Raw genomic sequence first — 23,546 nt, 5'->3', positions numbered from 1 at the left:
CTAATTCCAAGTAAAGTGTCATTGAAATTGGAGGTCTGAGCATCTATGAGATGAGTAACTGTATAAAAAATACAATCAAATGTTGGTAAAAGCGAAAGACAGAGAGAGATGACAAGCACATAACTATTAGGCCCAGGTATTAAGAAAGTTGCTGTAGATTGACATTTAATAGAATAACTTTCATTTGTAAAATGAAACAAATAGGTAAATAAGAAAGCAGGAACAAACTGCTAAGAAATTTAGGTCTGTCAGAAAGAAGGCTGAAACAGTAGTTGTAGTACAAGAGACAGAACTCAGCCAAGCCAAAGATTTGCAAAGAGCTTATTCAGACATCAAGATCTGCAAAGGAACAGTTTCCCACTGCATTAACTGTGATTTCTGTGTGCTGGATGACAGAAGGAAGAGGAGAGCATCCCATCAAAGAGGCCATAAATCTGACAATGTGATTGTGAACCCTGGCTTGCAATGTGAGTGCAAGTCTGCTCGATTGTCTGCCCTGGCTGGTCCAAACTAGTGCCAGCTGCTGGTATGGGCTATGTGCACAGCCTGGGGAGAGGGGCAGTTCTGGCAGCTGCCTGAGTATGTGCATTGGAAGAGGTGCCAGTTGCTGAATTTGTGCATATTTCGCTGCTCACCCTCAGCCCTGAGAGCATCACAGGGCCATATCAGAAATCACTGCAGGCTGGGTTCAGCCCACAGCCTGGGCCACTGAGGCTCAAAACATCTCTTTTTCACTAAGATACTACCTAAGTACAGTACAATCAATGCTGTTCATTGGGAAAGATCCAAAACAGGAAGCTGGAGCACATTGCCAGGCAGGACCGAGTTAACTTGGTGGTGATACCTGGTGATGAACTTGAAAAATTAATTAATACAACAATTGAAGTCAATGCCATGCAAGTGAGGACTTAACACTCTTGAAAGCTCTTAAAGTCAGACTTTATATAGATGTTTGTATTTCTGATCTTTGAGCAAGCTTATTTTTAACTTGTCCCTTCCCCCTTGCGGAAATATGCAGAATGCAACTCTCACTCAGTTTTTCTGTCTTTCTAAAAATTCATTAAACTTCATCACTCTTTTCTGGTTCAGAAGTATGCTTCTTCTGAAATCTGGGCAGACATTAGATATATCAGGACTGAATCTCTGCAGAGAATAAAGCTTGATGTCTTTGGAAAAAAAATTGCACTTCACACGTACCTTCCTAGCTGTTTGTGAAGTCTTGAACTGCAATAGATTGGAAAACTTTGTGACCCCCTATAGCTTCAATGACAGGTAGTGCTTTGAATATAATTAAATAAATACCAAAAAGGTATAATTCTTGTCTGTAAAACCTGACCTGAAAGCTCACCAATCTGCTTGAAGCTGCCTGGCAGTTCTGGTTTTGATCCCCACTGGAAACACCAAGAGAATTGATTTTGTCATTGTGAGAAGCCTACAAGTTTGCGAGTGCACATATACAAATTAATACACATACATATGCATGTATATAAAAAATTAAGATTTTTTTTTTTTAAAAAAAGGTCAGCTACTTGTTGTAGTAGCAGTGAGTAAAAGTTTTAGGAAAGAGTCCAAGTTTACCCAAAGCAATTCAGTACTGCTTCATTCAAATCCATTTTAAACTTGAACTTTTCTGCTCTTTACCATGGAGACATCCATAGGTAATAGCCTCTCAGGTAATCAAACTGTTGTATTGAATTAACTCAAAATTAATAGCCAGAATGCCCCAGAAATGAATTAAAAGGAGCAATGTGTTAAAAACAGTGAAATGAAGGGAAAGACTGAACAGAATTGAAGAATAAAGAGAAGTAAAAGAAATAACAATTTTGTGCTTTTTATGCAAAGCTCACAGCAATCTCTATCTCGTGGTTTAAGGCTAAAATCAATTTATCTATACTTGGATATGCCCCACAGTATTGACAGGAGCCAGGAGCACAGGGAATCTAGAAACACTTGCACAATAATTAACAATAGCCTTGCTACCACAGCCCAGCCAGCCCTGGTTCAGCATGTGCTCTGGCCATCACAGCAAGCCCTGGGAGAAATTAAGTCAATAGAGAGAACAAACTGTGCGACACGTGTGAGTTTGCTTTGTGGAGAGCTGCATCTTTTTCCTTCTGAATTGTGTAGTGTCCCAAGCAAAATTGGTGTGCTGCTGTACAAAATTAAAGGAGGTCACACTAAGGTGTCTGGCAGTGGCCAGAGAAAGACTTTTGAACGAGAAAATAAAGAAGGCCTTTACTTAAAAACATGAATTTTAAAACCAGCATTGCTGCCATGGGCTGGATAACCAAGAGGTGTGAAATGGTACAACTATGTTGATTTCTGCCTACATAATTTAAGGTCTGGCTAAACATCTCTAAGGCTCATTGAAAGTCAAAAAAACTTTAATTGAGCCTTTAGTGGAATATAATCCTTGTTTCTCAGCAGGACTAGGGAAGTGATCCTTCCCCTGTACCAGGCATTGGTAAGGTCACACTTCCTGTGTTCAGTTTTGAATTCCTCACTACAAAAAAGACACTGAGGTACTGGAGCGTGTCCAGAGAAGGGTAATGGAGCTGGGGAAGGATCTGGAGCACAGGACTGATGAGGAGTGACTGAGGGAATGGGGGTGTTTAGCCTTGAGAAAAGGAGGCTCAGGGGAGACCTTATTGCTCTCCAGAACTACCTGAAAGATGGTTTAGTGAGGTGGGGATGGATCCCATCTCCCAAGTAATAAGAGACAACACAGGAGGAAATGGCCTCAAGTTGCACCACTGGAGGTTAGATTGGATATCTGGAAACATTTCTTTAATGAAAGGGCTGTCCAAGATTGGAACAGGCTGTCTAGGAAAGCGGTGAAGTCACCATTCCTGGAGGCATTTAAAAGATATGTAGATGTGTCACCTGAAGACATGGTTTAGTGATGGACTTGGCAGTGTTGGTTTAATGGCTGGACTTGATGAACTTCGAGGTCCTTCCCAAATAAACAATTTTATGATTTAATAGGCTACTGTGTACACCTGAATGCAATATGGCAAACATTGGGAAATGCATTTTGATGTGTCCACTAATGTTTCAAGTTTGTTGTAAGCTATTTTCCTTTCCTTTTTTTTTTTTTGATAACTGTCTAGTGTTGAAAATTTTATTAAAGTTTCTAAAAATCAGATCCATGTAATGATATGTACCAGTTAGTTCATTTGTGTTGTTTAGTAATTTGGGCTCAGTAAGGACCAAGAAAACCTCCAACAGGAGATTTGTCCCATGTTAGGAAAGTTTTTATGATGACAAAGTCAGCTGAGATAAAACAGTCATTCAGGAAAGCATGGGGTGACATACTCTTGTCCCAGTGACAGCAGCAGGGCTTAAGCTAATGGTTAAGTATATGCTTAAATTTTAGAAAAAAAAAGATACATTCCAGGATTACGGACTTTGATTACTGAGTGGAAACTTGTTTAAGTAGCATAAGGACAACAGACAGCTTTCTTGGCCCAGTTATGTCTCACATTTGTCTCTGTATGCCACAGAAATTTAACTGTCCATAGTAAAAAAAACCAGAATTCATGCAGGTGATGAGTTGAAACCCATCCCTCCCACACCTCAAAGAAAAAGTTGTCAAGCCACAGCTTTATACTTGTGAGGGATGCAAGTAAGTTACTACTTCTTCAAACATCATTTGACTGTCAGTCTCTCATAAGTTCAAACAACACAGGCTAAATTAACACAGATTACCATTATGTTTGAGTACATGCACTACATATGGATGTGTCAAGACAACTGTTCTTCAGTAACTTAGCGGTTTCTTTTGGCACTCGGAGCACAAATATGGGAAGTAAAAATTTGTCTCAGACTAAGTTTCAAATTCTTCTCTGATGAGAAACCCATTTTCTACTGTTTTTGCTATTTGAAGAATAGATCCTTATTTTCCAGAAGGATAATTTGAAATTTGCAGCAGACAAAATTCCAATTATTATATTAAGTTGAAAGCTCCATCATTATTTTTGTTGTACTGTCATATTTGTTTTGGGGTTTTTTTTGGCAAGTGATTTGAAAAATCCTAACATGTAGCTTATTTCAAAACATCTTTAAAAGTTTTGAATGCTTTTTGTAAAAAATATTCCCAGATGTATCTTCTCACATGGGAGAGAGGGGAGTATTTGACTCATTTATCACAAAAGCACTTTGTAAAAATGCTGAGTCCCACTAAATTCTTCAAGTGCTATTCTATTAGCACGAGGGTATGGAACCATATATTCAAGGGGATAAGGATTTTGAGTTAAAATTACTATTGTGAGACTATTTTTAGTAAGTTTAAAAAATCATATATTACTGCTGTTAAAAAATAACAGCAACAAAAGAAGATCAAAATGTAGCAAGGAAAGCCATCTGTCACTGGCACTCACCATTCAAATAGTGAGTCAAAGATGGAATAGAGCTGCTAACCCCAGTGAGAACATCTATCCCACTGGTCTGTTAAATATATTTCCTGGAAATGCATGTACTTATTTCATGCTTGGAAAGATACATAAAATCTCATAGAAGTTCTATGAGGGGATAAATAACCAAAAAGGTGTTGTGAGAGGAAGCCTGCAGATAAATGATTAACCAAGCAAGATATTTGCTTGCCTAGCAAGGGGAAGAATACAAAGGCCTTTTTTGTTTGAGGGGTGTTTTGAGACAGCAGGGGTGGAAAAGGAGCTTATGAAGAGGAAAAAATCACTGACAGGCAAAAAAGGGAAAGTAGGGGAAGGAGGAGTGGTATTCGCAGTACTGCACCTCCCAAGAGCATTCTGGGTAATGTCACTCTCATCCACAGCTAATTCCAGATGTTCAGAAAGCAGAGAGAAAGAAAAAGCAAGCTAACTAGGCAAAAGCTAAGCTCTCTTTAGCACAAAGATGCTTCATGATTCAGTTATGTAAATGAGTTTTTTGTAGAAAGGATGTATAATATAATCAGCTTGGAACTGTAAGCATCCAACTTACTTCCATTACAGAAAATCACTGCCTGGTGCTGCCAGCCCCTCCTTTGCTTGCCATGATCATCACAGATGTGGATGATCTATTCAGCATCTCTTCAAAAATAGGATCGTTGTAAAACTTATGGGTTGTTTTCTTTAATAACAAAACCCACAGTGTTTTCCTTTCAAGCTCAGACATACACCTGTCACTGTCCTTATGGGGAACTGGGGGAGTGGGCATTGTTTGACAATGACATACCAAGAACAGAATCACGGAGTCCACGAGACACTTTTTTTTTTTTTTTTAAATACCGGTTCTAGATTGGATTTTTAATCCTAGACTTCCAGAGTCAACTGGGATCTGGAGAGAAGACAAAGTCCATTTCTTATCTGTGTGCTTCAGCACCAAAAGTCACTGCTGTGGCAATAGGAAATGTGTTTTTATACTCCTCTACTTCCTGAGGGTATCCACAGTCAAGGAACATTACCTCAGCCCTTTTGAAGCACGTATAGCTCATTTGATTATAGAGCTTTACAAGCACAACTCACCTTAATCAGAATTTGGCAATGAATTCTAATCACTTCTACACTACTTACAAGAAACCTTGAAGCTGTGAGTTTAGCAATGATATCCACATATCCTCTGAAAATCTGTGTTAAAACTAAGACAAGGACCAGAGACCTGATATGCCATCTAAAGTTACACCAATCTAGTGATAGATCAGTTACCTTTCATTTCCACTGCATTTAAAACAGATAGAAAACCTCAAAACTCAGGTTCCAAACATATTTTCCCATCTCTAGAAGACCCTATTATCAATCTAACTCATTCTGATAGTTGAATAGCTGTACACCAGGCATGATTTGATCGAAGAAGAGAAGCTACTCCAATGTATTTGATAGAAATGAACAAATTAAATTTAATAGTACTGGAAAAACAAACAAACAAACTGTAGAACTCACAGATTATACTTGGGGGACACATAGGACTAATTTTTGGAATAGGATTTAATTATCCCAGCTTCACCATCTTTGTCTCCTACCTCCCGGGGCAATGGTGCAACCACTCCCAAACAATAAAATGTTAAAAACTTGTTATACTGGTGGCAAAGTGATTTCTTCCTTTGAGCTTTTGGACTCTGTCTGTACTGGAATAATGAAATATATCTGAAGTATGTTTTGGACATTTGAGGTATTCTTAATGCAGATAACTCATATAACAAGACCATGAGGATACAGCTCCATACAGTAAACATGGGTCTAATTTTGTGGGAGAACTTTCCAATTCCAGGAGATTCAAGATCAGTAACTCCCAACTACTTAATAAATATCTGTCTCATGGTGGAACTTTATGATACACAGCAGAGAGATCAATGAAATTCAGGATGCTGTCACATGGCTGTAAGGTGCAAAGAGAGGTTTAGTCAATTGAAGAGCCCAGCAGGCTCAAAAGTCCTAGCTCCCATTCATACACTCAGGGACAGTGGGTATTTCATTATTGCTCTGCACCAGAAGATTGCCATATATTGCATTTTTTGGTATGGTCAGTCTCTCTCTTTTTTAGACAAAATCCTGCAGGTGAATTTCCATGCACACTGCAAAGATACAGACACTTTTTTCAGATTCCTGGACTTCACAAATGGGAGAAGCCTTCTCGAAGTTACTCTCTGAAATTAATATTCAGTCTTGTTATCATTTCAAATACTGTGGTCAGACCAGGCTTGTGGATCTGAGCTCTGATGTCAGAAGGCAGGAAGGAATAAGAGATAGCATCCCTTTATTCCTTCCTTGAGGAGTTTATTGCATCCATGATATTATTTTCCTGCAATACAGTCTGCTTTTATTCTGTCTTGTCTTTAACTCCTTTTGTACTGTTGTATTGATCATGTAATTAAACCCTCAAATCTTCCACAACACGGAATACTTTCCACTAAAGTCAATAGTAGAACATCTGCTTACTATAACTGTGCAGATTCTCCCCTTAAACAGCAGACCCTCACCGCCTTTTCTAAATGATTGTGTAATTTCCCTCTATTTTGTTGCTCATGAACTGTGCTGTGAGACGTCTGCCATCACATTACATGCTGGGGATTTTGCACTGGGAATGACTGCTGGGATTCAGTACCAGAAAAGATGTGACAATGAGAATCTAAATATAAAATACAGAGTAATTGTTCCCAAGGTAACTGTAAATCTGGGCCAGGGAACATAGTTTTGAAAGGTACTACTGATATTTATAGAATAGCTGCTGTAAATTATCATAGTCTCTTTCACTTCAGAAAAGCTATGACAATTCATGCCAGCTGTAGAAGTACCCCTGCATTTATGTAGAAAATTTAATATTTCAGCACATTTCATGAAACAAGAGAGTTAGCACATTTAAATAGAAGTGCAATTCAGAAACCCATGTTAAAAAATAAATATCTAATGTCTTTAAAAAGGCATGACTGTATATATTTGAATATAAATCTTTCTGCTAAGATTTCATGAGCAAGTACAATGGACAAGGCATTGAAATTTTCTGTTTAAAATTTCATGGATAGGGTAGTCTGAACTGCATACATCCCTGCTTTTCTGGGGTGAAAACACAGAAGCTTTTAAAACTAGGGTGCAGGTTTTGTTTGATCTAGCATTCTCTGCTGGTCTTCAATCTATTTAATTCCACCAGTTTTAACAAACATTGCTCAGTTTGTAGCAGCAGCATGGAGAAATTGGCAGATTAGCCTGGAATTGTTATGGTAAAGCAAATGAATCTGCCAGACTTTTTTCTTCTTTCCTTTTGCTGCTGAATGTGCAGCTCAAGCCTCAGGCAGGTGCACACACACAAAGTGTAGACTGTGGTGTGCTGCAGGATGCAGAGCCATGAAGCATGAAAAAGTTGATTGGAGCAAAAGCTATGATAATCACGCTTTCATCTTAACATCCTAGCGGTGTTTCAGAGGGAGGATGGCTGTGTGCAGAAGGTCAAGAGCGGTTAATATTAGGACAGACTAAATGACACCTCTTAAACAACTGCTGTTGTGCTTCAGAGAGTGACGCTCCAGACGTGTCAGCGGTGGCAGGCACACAAAGCACATATTGGAAATCAGGATTTTAGCACTGTAGCAAGTGAAGAGGGACAAATAATAGCCAAAAAATCTGTTTCAGGTTTTCAGGAAAAAAAATCTAGTAGGGATTACAAGCTAAATTCTCAATTCATTTCAGTCAACAAAATTTGTTATCTGTAAAAATGGAAATGTCACGCTTATGACTTGAAAGAAGACTGAAACTGGCTGAATTCTGAATTCTGTGAAGTTTATATGACATTTAGCATGAGTGTTTTCTGGCCACTACAAGCTTTGTTTCCATTTTTTTCAGATTTCCACAAGACAGTGATTATGTCCACTTAAAACATAATATATTAAAATACTGTATATTTTGGATTACCTACGGGTAAAAATAATATGTGAATATGTGATAGCCTACTGGATGGGTTTTATTTGATTGTTAACCTGAAAGCAACAAATCTGTTTTAATGAATATGGAATAAAAAGAGTGAAAACAATGAGCACCTTTTGTTTACCAGGAACAAAGGAAATGCCAGGCCAAAGAATTAGTCTTTTCCAGAAATTTATAAGCATCTGAAAACAAGAGCTTATAATGAATGTGCTTCTTCAGCCAGAACAAGCACACTGTGACTGCAAAGCTATCATAACACAACATGCTGTACCAGTGGGAAATAAACACACATCAAGAAATCTTATTATTTCTATGAGTATGCTACAACACAAGTAATTCTAATAAGTATACCAGCAACTGCCTCTCCACAGTTACTCTGCAGGCATTCTTCTCATACAGAATTTAGTGGGATTCAAGCTTTGTCAAACTTTGGGCCCAGAAGATATTTAAGGAGGAGAGTCCCCTGAAATTTCTTCTCTTAGCTTACAAAAATACAGGTCACTTCTGCCACAGCTATTCAGCCTCTCCAGTAAGTGTATACATGGAGCAAAAATATTAACAATGTTTTTGTTTCTCTGCAATACATCCTGGGTCTTGTGTAAAGGGCATTGCTTTCTCCTGCTCTTTATTTCCCTGAATGCTGCCCGTGACTCCAGCTTTCTATTCAGCAGTGTAAATCATATCTGATTCCAGGGAAGTCAGTGGTTAGGATTGCTGCTTTTACTCCTAAGTAAAATCCAAATAATGCCTTCCTAGGTCAGTCCAATACATTAAACAGTTGCATGTCATTTCTTATGTGATGGGAACAATTTAGACAATCCTGAGGACACAGTTATTGTTAGGGACCCTTTGGCTGGATCTTTCAGACAAGAAAGTTTCACAAAATGTCAAACTCATAAAACTGTACATAGATACAACTTATCATTGCATTTTGTTTCATAAATCATACTTTGTTTGCTTCAAAAAGTATTAGGAACAGATTGTCAGTTGCAGTAACAGATTGTCAGTCTCTCCATTCTAAGAAAACTCTACCCATATCTCATGTATTAATTTTTTGTGTCTTCTAAAGAGTTTTATTTTCACATAGTGAGTAACCTGCTTCCCTGATACTGATGGTCTTATTCATTGTTTTCTCATTTTTATACTTTTCTTAATTAACTTATGTGAACATTTTCATTCAACTCCTATGCTTTTTTATTATAAAAATTGTCAAGTGCTTTAACATTGTCTAACTTTGAATTATTATAAAATTAAATCATTATAAAATTAAAGCTTTTGAACAACTTCATGAAGAGTGACCAGCTTTCCTGCCCCAGAAAATGGGAATTGATTAACAAATAAAGAACTTATTTTCTCATAGAGGGTCAAGGTCATCTTATTTCAGTTTTGAGACTTCAACCTCTCTTGGTTAGGTGACCTGAAGTTAAATCAATAGAAAATTAAACCACCTGGTTTGTATTCAGCATCTGCAGTTGAAACTAGTTCTAAGTGGCTCTAGAACATCTGCCAGCACTTCAACTCTGGAGGAGTGTGTGGGACAGGACAGTCCTGAGAGTGCAGCTGTGATTAGGGAGGATATCACTGCTCTGAGATCGCAAACACAGAGAGACAGATGAGACAAGTATGTCTGCAAAGCTGTTGGCTCAGCCCGAAAAACCCCTCTGTGCTCCAGAGGCACTTTGAATTGGCAATGCCAGCAGGGCTCCAGTCTGCTCAGAAAGAAATTAAGCTGAGCAAAGTGACTGAGTTGAGAGACTGTGTAACCTACACAGTTCCAGGTAATAAAAAAAGAAGAAACGGATGGATTAGTGCATTTCATACTCTGTACAAATATTCCCACAAGTTTTATAAAGTAATGAGTTTGATGCTTGAATAGGCCAGTGGCTCTGAAGGCAAATCAGTGCTTGGTTTATCTTCCACTCTTTTTAAAACTTGCCGTGGGATCTTTAATTTCCACATGGGCAACCAAACAAATCTTTAATTTAATATGTCTTCTGAACAACTTGTCTTCTTATAGTGCAGCAGCTACCCCTACCACCCCCAGCACTGCACTGCACTATCAGCACCAGGCACAGGCACTTCCATCTGAATCCAGGATGGTATCAGCCAGGACTAAAAATGATAACACCAGAAATCACAAGGTGCACTGACCCGGTGCTATTCTGGTTTCATACTTGTTAGCACTAAGAGAAGTTCTTGTTCTTTGTAAATTTTAATTTTTAAAAGAATTGTAGATTAAAACCTTTGTTCTCAAATTGTTGGTAGTGACAGCTCAGAAGAGCTTCATAACCACTGTCTGGGAGCTAATGGTCTTCAGCTCTTCCTCAGTACTCAATACAAACTTTTGATTCATCTTTCATCTAGCAATTCATCTATCAACTTTATCAGAGACCTACTAATACTTTTAATTATATGTATTCAGCTTTATTTGAATTTATTGCATAAAAGAAGCAATTTATAATCTCAGTAATGGGAAGGAAAGGGGTTCTGATTTTACCAGGAGAGTTGAAAATGCATTTGTACTATATCTCTGCCTATCCTCGCAGAGAATCAAGATAAATTGCAATATTCTACTTCGAATAAGATCTAGAATAAGCTTCTTAAATACATGGTTCAGAGGATCCATGAGAAACTGCAAAGTTTCTCAGTTTCAGGGGATTTTGATCTGAAGAAACACAATAGGGATTTCAAGCACTTTCTCAGAGGTAGTTAAGCACCACATGGAAAGTAAGCATCTGAATATCCTTAGATTTTTACTCCTTTTTTTTTTTTTTTTTTGCAGATTTTTTTGCTGCAAAAATATCTACCCTTTTGCAGTATTGTTTAGTTCTGCAGCCTCACAAGATGGAGTTGGACAGTGACACAGAAAATCTCTGGCACTTGGCAAGACCCAAGGTTTTCCTATTGTTCCACATCAGAGGTCTTATCAGTGAAGTGCCATGGGGAATGACAAGAAAGGCTCCTGATGAGGTCAGCCTTTCTCTGCCTCATTCCATTGTTGCTCTTTGTACACAAATCACACAAACACCTCGTGACTAGAAAGTTTGGTCTTCAGCTCAAGTATAAACCTCATGATAATAGCAAAGGTAATACAAATACTAATGCTACCCTTTCTCCAAGATTTCTCTACACCTTCTTTCTAAAGCCATCTTGCCTATTTTTTTGGTCACGGAAGGTGAGTCTTCCATTTCTGCTAGATATCTGCTAGAACTGCATGGTTCTTATGACATTATCATAAGATTTTCCCGAGGTTATGTCTTAACTTCATTTGCTATGCATCAGCCAGAGGTCAAGATAGCTGTACATGGTGAGAAATGGCATAAGAAAAGGATTTCTTGCAAAATACTGAATACCTTTCAGGGCAATTAAGAAGTAAAATAAGAAGCATGATGAAGAATGACAGTTATAGTGATAAGAGTATTGATGTGCCAGAAAGTAATAAAAGAGACAATCTTGAATAAAGATGAACTTGTATGACTGACAGGTAATTTCTCTATTTGTTTATTTATTTTTTCATTCCCTTTCAAATTTGTTTTAAGAACTAAAGAAAGACAATAAACATAGAGCTTCTGTGGTGCCAGAGACCAGAGTCACACTTTAAACTAATCAACTCTAGTTGTGAAAAGTAATACACATATCAAAAGAAAATGTTGATAAATGAAATTATTACTCCCCTTTCCCTCTTGGAAAACAGTTGTATCTCTGCTGAAAAGGGACTGTAAATGTTCCTTAAGTGGAATTTTTCCTTTTCCCCAACTTTATCAGCTATATATTTTGGAAAAGTCCAAAGGGTCTATTATGGAGAACAGGCAGATTCAGAGAATTCACCGTACTCCTTCCAAGACCTGCTAATTGTTGAAAGAATTCAAATTATCCACCAGGAGATGAAGCTGAAATTCTTTAAAAATCTATTCATTATACTTTGTCACTTCAATCAATTAGAATAGCAATGCTATTCAGACTCTGAGCATCCTTTACACATTTTTTCATGTCCTGTGCCTGAAAAAGAATACAATGAACCAACTGAGCACCAAAAGAAGGAATAAGTCAGGTGGCTTGTAGCGTATATTCTTTTTTACTTATTTTCTTACAGTTTTTGCGTTTTTTGCAACATTGTTAACTAGCATTAAGGTTGAGTTCCTCTCCATATCCCATATTCCAGCCACTCATGCCCCACTCTGCATTTTGGCAGGCAATTACTTCTAAGTGCAGGTGATTGTATTTGGCCCTGATGAACCACGTAACTTTTCTCCAATTAGCCAAAAGCATTCTGAATTTTACCCGTCCTCTCAGTGCTCACAGGTCTCCCTGATTTGCTCTCCTCTCCAGTGCATATGCTTTATGCCACCACTCTGTATGTGAATAAAGACAGGGATTGATATTAGGTTCAGGAGAGATTTCTGCAGAAATCTACCTGGTAATTACTGTGCAAGTACAGCTGTATATGAACTTTCAAACTTGTCTGCAGTCTAGACTGCCTGCCTGAAATTCCTACCAGGCTCAAAGGTACCTTTCACTTCTCCTTTAAAGAAAACCCTGTGCCTTGTCACAGTAAGTTATGGCTTGTTTTCTCCACACCACTCGTTCTTGACAGATACACGTGGGCCATTAGCCTTGTTTCCCACAACCTAAATGCTTGTGAATCCAAGGGCGCTCTGATCCAAATGGCTTCTCCAAGGTCACGGAGGGACTCAGTGTCACCACTGGGGTGGAATTTAGGAAAGCCCAGGTATTAATCTGCTCTCAGACCACAGCTTTTTCAATACCCTGATTAAAGTGAAAGTTTTCAGGAGTTATATAAGGGATTGAAGACTGCTTGTTAGGTGGTGATAGGCTGAACACTGAGTGTATAATTAGCAAAGAGGAAAAACAAATTTACTGAGCTTGAACATTCAGCCCAATGCTGAAGGATTGAACTACAAATTTTTATTTTTTTATGTATCCGAGATAAATCAAAACCAAAATGAACTACAACTGGAAGCAGGGTTTTGTCTAGCAGGATCAAGCTGTACAAGTGACCAGCAAAGGCTTGTACAAGTCAAACAACAAATCTAGAGAGACCTTTCGCAGAAAACTATTTGAGGCTAGGATTGAAGTGAAAATTCTACAGGTCAAGAACAAATGTCATAAAAGCACCAGGACTTCGATCAATAGATCGAGCAACTGGGGAGAACACTAAAGGTGGGGATGAAAAAATGGAACATCACAACCCCATCCCTGGAGGCGTTATTAGTGACAGTTGGTGTCTAGACACCTTGAGAACAATTCTGGTGCCCAGACACAGGCCTCTCATGCCACGGTGTTGGAGGCATGTCCACAAGGTTCACAGTCATGACACAAAACCTATGAGGCTGTCCTTTATATAGTGGTAGCTGGAGCCCAGAGGTCCTACTCAGGACCTCGATCCCATTCTTTGCTTCTGAAGTGATTGTGGCCTGAATTTCAAGAAGGCATGGATGCTTCATTCTGGTTACTGCTGAAAAACATGAGGTTGTTTACCCAAAACTTGTGAATAAGCAAAACTTGCTAAAAGGTTTGCAGAAGAGGAGGTGGTTATGAAATTTTCCCTAAACTATCTTTAATTTATTGTCTTTCCAGAGAGATTTAAAAGTCCTTGCATTCCTTCATCAGGAAAAAGTAACACGAAGAAAAACAACCGGTAACAAAAGTTCAAAGAAGAATTATTCTTAACGCACAAACACACACAAATATTTTTTTTTTAGTCAAAAAATAATTGTTAGGAAGGTTGGGTTTAACAAGACTTAAAATTGATATATTTTAGCTTTCCTCAGCATTAGATTCAGTTTTGGTTTGTTATGACAAAGAAATCAGCCTGTTCTTTATTTTAGTCCAAGCCAGGCCTTCCATCTGCAATAAAGAAGCAGATATTGCACTCCAGCTTTGACTTTGCTGTAAGTACAACAATATGTAAGTGCAGTTCTCAGAGCAACTGCCAGTGGAGAGTACATCTTGCTTTTTTGTTGTATAGTAGAGGGGTGGAAAAAAAGTGTGGATATACTTGCACACTGAAGCTGACATGAAAAAGGGAAAGTCAACAGCAGTAAAGTATACCCTGTGGAAACAATGCTGGGCACTTTCTGTTTGAGCCATATTTTCACCCAGGATTAAAGCGGCCTCACTTCAACATTTGGCCTCTTTGGAACGAGTGTGATTTTTCTTCCGCAGCTGTTTTATCTGCCCTCTGTGCAATCTGTGCTGAAGATGTCCATGTGAGGAAGAGGGAAGAAGTGGCAGTAATTTGTTAATCAGAATTTGCTTGCAGAGCAGTTTCTAATGCTTGCGTTTGCTACAGAGAGTTGTTAAAAATTTGGTTTATTACTCCAAGTTTCCAGGACTAACTCGAGCGAATAAAAAAAGTACTGAATGCAACAGTGATCTGCATTATGTCATTAGCAAGCATTTGATTTGCAGTTGCACCAAATGGTTTTTGTCTTAGAGGAAAATATGCAGTTGGATTGTTATTTTGAAATAAGAACCATACCAAAAAGCATCCAAGAAAAAGCAGAGACAGCCATATTTTACTATAAGCAATTAATAGCTGTGCGCATTATTTTGTGCAATGGGAAATACAAACAAGTGGTTATGATTTGTGGGCTTCCATCTACAGAGTGCCCTTCAGTGCATCAGTCCTTTTTTCTGTAACTGGGACACCAAGTACAGCAAATATCTATTCATATACTTGAAGAACTACTGCTAGGAACATGTGTGTGCCCCTAGTAAGATAAAATGCTCTCCTCATAAACACTGTTTATGTTTTAAACAGTGAATCCACATACAAGGCATAAAAAAACCCCAAAATTCAATACCCTTTTTAATCACCCTTGCTCACACATTCATTACTTCCTGGTGATAATTATTAGCTGCAGCTTCAAGAAAGGATTGTGATCATACCTGTGAATTAATTTCAAAAGACAGGTATTAATTAGAAAGCATGATGATAAGTCTATTTATACATAATTACTGTGGTTGGACATTTAGCAGTGATGGGAGAGAGAATCATAAACCAATAACCAGCAAGCTTAATTTCTTTTTAAAAGTCAGAATTTTATGTGAATTGTTACTAAAATATAAAGATAAGACTCTCAGATGGTGCAATTCAATGGAATTACTGCAATTTACACTAGTCAAGCATATGGATCTATATATACTGTTAAATACACCCTTCCTGAATAACAATAGTAATTTCCCTGCAAACTCTGCAACGTCTGGTAATTAGAGCAAGAGCCCATGAGTCAGACCTCCTGAGATCTATTCTGAGCTGAGCTAGTACTGCAATCCCCGGCCTATGAACGTGCGAGGATGGATTTCAGAAACACTGAACACCCACAAATCCTAATTGAAGTCAAGAAGAGTCAGAGTGTGAGCACCTGTGGGAAAATCAGGTCTTCAGTTCCCTACATTTTGTTGCTGCCTGTAAATTCTATCTCCACTGTTATCTGCCTTCTGGGGTTCACAGGTTGTCTGTTTAGGCATTTTACATGTCATTCTTTCAAATCTACTGGCTTATTCTAAAACAACCACAGAAAACAAAAAAATGGAACAGATTGCCCAGGGAGGTTGTGATATCTTCTTCACCGAGACTCAGGAACTGTCTGGACACAATCCTGTGCAATATGTTCTAGGATGAATGAATTAAACAGATAGAGTAGATTTTACTGTACTAAGAGATCCCTTAACAGAATATAAGTGTTGTGTTCTTGTAAAGAGCAGTGAGAATTTAACAAAGGCACATAGATTTTTTTTTTTCAGAGCTTCAGCACTAAATGCTATTTTGAAAATGCCAGTAAAGAGTGTCCTGCTTAGGATTGCTTTTGGGAAAGTAATTTTCCCCCAAAAAGGTCCCACCAAAGCAGTTCTGAGAAAATACATAGATGGATCAGTCGGAAAACCACTACATCTTGTCAGTGAGATTCTGCGTTGACATTTCAAGGGGCTTAAGTCTGTAGTTGTGCTTCATTTAGCAAGCAGTAGATAGCAAGCACTGATTTGCTTGGATAGCTATTACACATTTTTCAAGTAGCTACAAGATGAACTGGTTCAGAAACAGTTTTCTGTGTCTACCCTCGGGGGTCTGCAATGCTGCATCTGGGTCAGAAGCCGCTGGGTGTCTGGTAGAGGGAGGAAAATTGAGTGTCTGGGAATTTCAAGAATCTGCTGCAGAAATAATAATAAAAAAAGCCTCCAAACGTATTCCCTGACAAAATTTACTCTCTGACCTATTCTCTAATAGTCTAATAACCTTCTCTGCAAGAGCTTTCTTGTTTAAATTGCCAGATGACAAATATAGTGCAAATGAAAAAATTCCACAGATGATTTAAAAAGGCGTTTTTTTCCACTAGGTGAAAACGTAGTGAGATTGAGTAAGGGGGGCAGCAAGACTTCCCAGACCTTGTTTCTACCCCAGGCTCTGCAGACAACTCATTTTCTGTCTGGATCAGGACATTTATGTTTCTCACTTTATCCAGCTTCTAAAGGGAAAATCAAAATCCCTAATGCTCTCAGAGATACTTTGTGGAGCTTAGCAAATGTCAGTAAAAATTTAGAGATGGTAGGACAGTGTAAAGACAAGTCTTGCAGTTAGTAGGTGATGCACTCCAAAGTGGGGCCTGGGCACTGGCCAGTGTCAGGAGGAATACAGCATGCCAACACATTCAGTCAGTGGAAACGTTTTATAAGATAAACCTTGTAAAAGTGTGAACATTAAGTCTATATCTCGGTTCACAGGTTTTTGATTTTGAATATCCAGAAGGAAATCCTGGCTCCAGATAAGTCACTGAGATTTTCATCATTAATCTTAATAGCACCAAATTTCAGCTCAGCCCAAATTCCTGTGACCTCCAAGTGCTCCCAGGGTGCCTGCTCACTTCGCTTTCATCCCCATATACTGCTGAATCACAGTGGGTTAATAAGTTGCCATGTGTTAACCAAAGCACAGGTCCTGATTGCCCACATAGTCTTAGCTTGTGGAAAAAATGAAGTAATTCAACTTACTCTCTAAAATGAAAGCATTTCCTTTTTCAAAATTTGCTACTTTTCTTCATTGCTTACTCCAGTTTACCGGAAAGATTAGGCTCCAGTCATGATTTTGTTTTTATCATGTAAAAGACACGGGGACAAGAAGAGGTCTTTGCTGCACAGGAGTTTGGGAAAGCCATCTTCCCTTTGCCATGGAAATACCAAGAGTATTTTCCTGTTTCAAGTGCTAGGGAAAGGGTGAAACCAGAGAGTCAGTGTGCCTTTTGCCCTTTCATCTGCTTGGAGATAGCGTACTCACCCCGGTAAAGAAATACAAAGATGATGTTTAACATGTTTTTGTACTTTACTGACAGCCAAACCATTATGACTTTGCAGCCCTTAGATCAGAGCAAGTGCTTGGTAAAAGTAAAAAAGATGCAATGATAGGTTTAGACAAGAATTATGTGGTATTTGACCTTTCAGTGGCATCTTTGTAAAACACTGTGTGGTAAAAATCTATCAGGGAACAATCTTCCAGATTAGCTGCTTTGACCATGGGCTTCTAGTCCAAGTACAAGCATAAAACGTATTTCAGACAATGTCAGTGGTAGTTAGAGTGTTATTCTGTGCACTGTAATTACTGTTCTCAGGTTATAGAGAAACAAAAGGAGCAATGCCACATCAGGCAATCAGAATAAGGAGGCTTGAAAAGGAGCTGCACATGCAGACTTAGCTCATAGCTATAAAGCAAGTGACTAAGCAATTTCCACTAATCTTTCCTATAACCATTTCTGAAAAATTAAACAAGTCCCTGAATATCTACCCAGTAGGCAGGTCAATGTCAGGATTGGCTTCAGTAGATCTGTTTACATGTGTAAGGTTAAGCACACCCAGTACACAGGCTGTGCAGTCCCTTTGCTGTATCAAGCTGTACCTTACCACCCAATTAGGTGACTAGATCTCTGCCAGTTTTGCCAATTAAACAAATTCTTTAGTTTCTATTTAAGACAAGAAACAAAAAGTCTTCATCCTCACAGTTTGCACACCATTAACTGCTCTGCAACGACAGCTCCCACACTTTCCTACCTTTCTGGTCATGAGGGATGTATCAGTTACATTTAGTAGCACTTATAAGAAAAAGTTATTAATACCATCAGCAAGTGCAGGAGTGGAGTTGTAAAAACAGACATATCACGTAGCAGATTTTGGCACAAGGGGACATGGGTCACTCCTTTATAAATTTCTTTAAGCTATAAACCACCTAAGGTGCCCACAGCTGTTGCTCTGAACCTTATCAATATTTAAAGCAGTGCTCACAAGTGCAGCCATGAGCTCTGCCTCTCTTTAGAGAGACCCCTTTCCTTTATTTCCCTGTGAGTTTTAACACAACTCTCCAAGATAGCCAAGATCCACTCTAGGTAACAGCAGCAGCAGCACTTTTCCCTCCAGCATGTCAAATCTCGGCCTTCTTCACCTCCCTTCATTCCCCCACCAGCAGCCCTGGCAGACAGCATTAATGAGCCAGTCAATTGTATGAAGGTGACCATACCTGTCTGCAAATCCCACCAGCATTTGCTCCCTGGAACTGAAGAACAGCAGTTGGCAGAAGGGAAAAATCTCCTAAGCTAGTCATGATATAAAGGACAGAGCTTAATGATGAAAGATGCAAAGTCCTTGAAGGGATTTGCTCCATGCAGTGGTTATTCAGTTCAGCTGCTGTTCATTGTATTGGAAACAGCTGTCATAATATTTTATTCACTTCAAAAGTACATAATGATTAAAACCTTTTGGTAATTAGGATATTCAGCTAGAGGCAGTAAACCAGGTGATCTACACTGCAATTAGAAATGAAAAAGGTAGTGCTCTCCTTTGCTCCTTTTATGCAAAGCAGTGATCAGAATTACTCAGTATTTTGCTTTCTCTACTGAACAGATTGTGCAACAGAGCGGGTGGGTTCTGGCCCCAGCAAGGAGGGATGTAGGTGCTATTTTTCAAAACTTAAAGGACATGGGTTGGGCACCCTCAGCCAGTTCAAAACAGAGGTTTTCTTCTGCTGAAGGCAATAAAGCATTATCAACCTTCCCCAGCAAAGGATTTGTCTTAGCAGGTGCAAGCTGAAAGTTGGATTAGAAGAGGCACATGGAATTTGCAAAGATGCAGAGGACTGCAAAAGGTGAGGAACAGTGAAGAATAAACCTTTAGTCTAAGGGATGTTTGAAAATAATGCTTTAATACAGCTTCTCTCTGTCCAATGCAAAATAATTTACCTGTAGCCATTTTTAGGGGTCTTAAATACAGCTGTAAGAGAATTTCTAAACTCAGTGGAAGCAAAGCCTCTGAGACTGACAAATAACAAGATTTGTCTCAAAATCTCTTCCAAACCCCAATTTTTTAACCCCTTGATCTTAGAGTATAGGAGTATTAGTGATAATAGAAGTTGCAAAAAATGTTACCTTTATCCTAAAGTTGAATTATAGAATCTTCCTGGAAATTAAGTCCCAAGAAAATCCCTAATGTATTGAATAATGAAAAATAATAGAATTTTTTACGTAAGTGTAGAAGTCATGCTTCTTAAAAGAAAAAAAAGCTCAAAATGCTATCTTTATGGCAATATTCTTGAGAATATATTCCAAATGATGTGGCTTATCTAATGGACACTGAGAAGTTTGAAAACAGTTATCAGTATCAGAGTTAAGTGCTTTATAACCCAACTGGGAAGGCTTGTTACCTGTGAGTTGAAAGGTTGTGTTTAAATCTGAATTCCATATTTTTATTAAGCTGCATAACCAAACAGACATCATGATTACAAAATTGGAGGTGAACGATAAGCTGCAAAAGGTCGTCAATACCTGAGAGGATAGAATTCAAATTCAAAAGTAGCTGGAGATATTAGCTTAAAACTAGCATAAAAAAATCAACAAAAACAAGTGTTCAATATTCAAGAAGTATTAATGCATGAGCAGAAATGGAGAAATCCTGTTTAGACAGAAAAAAATAATACAGGGCTTATAATGAATCCTGAATCGAACAGGAGTCAACAAAATCTGTGGTAAAGAAAGGAAACATCATTCTGAGATGCATGAATAAAAAATAATTAATGGACTCCTGACAGTAGTGTGGAGGCTTCAGCAAGATTATGTTGCTCTCTTTGGGGCATTGTTACTATAAAAGCTGTAGACAAACTGGAGGGATTTTTGAGGAGACTGAAAAATCTTATAAGCAGTTCAGCAGCCATAGCCTCTGAGAAAAAACAGAAAGGATTGTGTGTGTTTGACTCAGGAAGCAGAAAAATTCTGAGGCTGGAGGGAAAGAAAAGGGTTTTTTAAATCCATAAAGACTGTTATAAAGATGTCTATGATTGACTTGTTGTCTTTATCCACTGGAAAATGTATTTGTTACGGAGCAGAGAACCTGGAAGCCAACCCTTGCTGAAAACAGATTCTTCTTTCATTTGGAAGTTTATATGCCAGAAAAAGCTGAGTTAGAGCTGTTTGGAAAGCAGAGAAACATTCTCAAAGTTTTTAATTTACTTTCTTCTTCTCCTGCTTATATTCCAGTGAGAATTTTCACTAAAAATCAAAACATGAAATAAAAAAATTAACCCCCAACCCCCTTTTATCTCTATTAGAACTATGTGAAATCAGAATAAAACTAAAAAGATTAACCAGAAATCAAAGTATTCATTGGTCAAAAGACTTTGCAATGTTGCCCTGTCACATGAAAAATTATAATTCCCCTCCAGTCTCATTGAAGCAGATAAAAATAGAAAGTGTGAGGGTAGGAGGAGCATAAGGGAATCCAACTTTTGCCTCTAGGTTTGAAAAATAAATGAGAGAAGTAGCTCATTTCTATTATTAGCCACTCAAGGCTGCCAAAGGCAAACTTTTAGCAGACTTTGTATCAGTGGAAAATCCATTTATAACTTGCTTTGATTTTTTTTTCCCATTTCCACACTAGGACAAGAAAATTATAAGCTATAGCTACATCATAAAATCAGAAAAATTATGTTAGAGGGAATTCCTGTAACAAATTGCCACATATTTGGAGATATACTGTTTTTCTCACTCAGTCTTCTCAGACTTTCAAATACACTTATGTAAAAAATAGAAGACAATTTCTCCAGCCCTTTATTTAAATATCTGAAGTCATACACAGAGTTGGGGAAGACAAACTTTAATCTTCCATCCCATGTATGCAAGTAATTGAGGCTCTGCTCTGGCACATTCCCCACAATGGATGACTCTGATGCTTGTCTGTGTAACTGCTTCCAATGAGGATGATTACAGGTGTGATGCAGGAACAGAAACTCATATCATCCAGGGAGCTGATAGGCAGGATCTGTAGGGACAAAACCTGTTTTATAGTTCACACCACTGAATTTCTTCCCTTTTATCCCTTGCACGGGGAAGGGACCACTTTCTTCTGTTTTGTTACATTCTCTAGAAGAAAGACAACTGCTTTATAAGAATAATGTTTCTTTCAACTAAATTGTATTTTCCAATGAAAATGGCTTTTATGTAAAAGTTTCAACACACTCTAATAATAACACTTAGTCTGGAAAAAGCACTTATTTTGTCAAAACATTGCTAATTAACCTCACCACATGTCTTTAACACTGTCAGCTCTATCTAACAGACAGCACAGTGAAAACATTAAATAAGTTGCTTGCTGAAACCTACAGAGTGAAATAGTGGAAGAACTGAGTTTATATATGAAGACTTCACAGTCCTTTTTCCTTTAAGCAGAACTTCAATATGAAACATCACGTTTAACCCTAGTGATAGCGTTCAGTATTCAACACAGTATTCTGCAATAGAAAGTCTTTACATCTGGGATTACTGAGAAGTGTAAGGCCTTTTTGCCTGGAAAAGTGTGACATAAGAGTGGAAAGATTGCTGTAGAAAAAGCATGGGTGATTCCAGCATGTCATCTTTCGTATTTAAGCACAGCAAGTACATTTCCTGAGAGCATTCCCCAAACTGCGCGGTCGGTGTATTGTGTGAGAAATCATTGCTACACAGGGGACAAAGAGAAGCTCTCCTGCGTCCTATTGTGCATGGATGATGTGGCAGCGTTTGAACAAATTATTTATAGACTACATTATAAACCCAAAGCTTTCTCCAGCATCTGGGCTGAACTCCAGTTCTGCCGTGATGGTTAAGAGGAATTATCTCTGATAGGCCCTGAACCACAATGCAGGCAGTGATTGGTTGATACATGCAAGACACATCCATTGTACAGTATCGACCACAAGCCTCAGGGTTGCACAAGTATCTACACAGAGGGACAGAAAAGATGAGCAGTTTTCCCTTTTCTAATGTTCATTTAAAGTAACACTTCTCTGTGCTCAAGAGAAAAGATACATTAAACAGCATCTTTACTGATGATAGGCACAAAATCACTAATATTGTCAAGACTGGGATGTATTTCCAAAGGTTTTATGAAAACTGGCACTTCTATTCTGCAGTAAATTCTAGAATGTGACTTCTACATAGGACAGAAATATCATGCTGAAATGAGGAGTCTAGCTATTTACCCTATCAGGATGCTACTCAGCTCTGAAAAGCCAGTGACTTCACAGAAGCTCCCTAGAAAGATTTCACATAGGAGCTCTGTGGCTCCAGGATCCTCAGGTATAAGAGAATGAACGAGCAGAGTCCTAAAGAAAGATATAAAAATCAGTACAATACAAATAATAGATGGCATTAGAAATCTTCCAGGCCAGTCTAGTAAAGTTTTAGAGTTACTTTGTAATTATGTGGTTTGCTTAATAGTCTTTTCTTTTGGTATAAAATAGTTTCAGTGCAGTATAATGGAAATAAAGGGTCCTTTTTGAAAATACCTTTTATAGATTTCTTTAAAGCTAGCAGTATTCTGGATTCACCTGATTTCCACTAGAATTTTATTTTCTAGCAGGTTCCTCTCAGCAGAAAAAGCTTTAGTATCAATCCTAAATTAAATAGTTTTAGTAAAACTGGGTTAGCATTTCCTGACAGAGTGCTTTTTGCCAGAAAACGCTGATTTAATTCAGGTAAAACCCTGTGTAGGAATGTGACTATTTCAATGAAAGTGTCCTCAGGAAAGAATTGCCACGGTTGAAGATAATGTTTCTAGTAACAAATCAAAGAGTGAGAGACTCAAGATATAACTGCCAACAGTCTACTGTTCAGACTGTTCTGAAATTTTGGTGATTCATTT

Source organism: Pipra filicauda, unplaced genomic scaffold, assembly GCF_003945595.2.
Source record: "Pipra filicauda isolate LSUMZ 115617 unplaced genomic scaffold, ASM394559v2 scaffold2_size9829703_pilon, whole genome shotgun sequence".
NCBI lineage: Eukaryota > Metazoa > Chordata > Aves > Passeriformes > Pipridae > Pipra > Pipra filicauda.
This window is presented reverse-complemented; position numbering follows the sequence as displayed.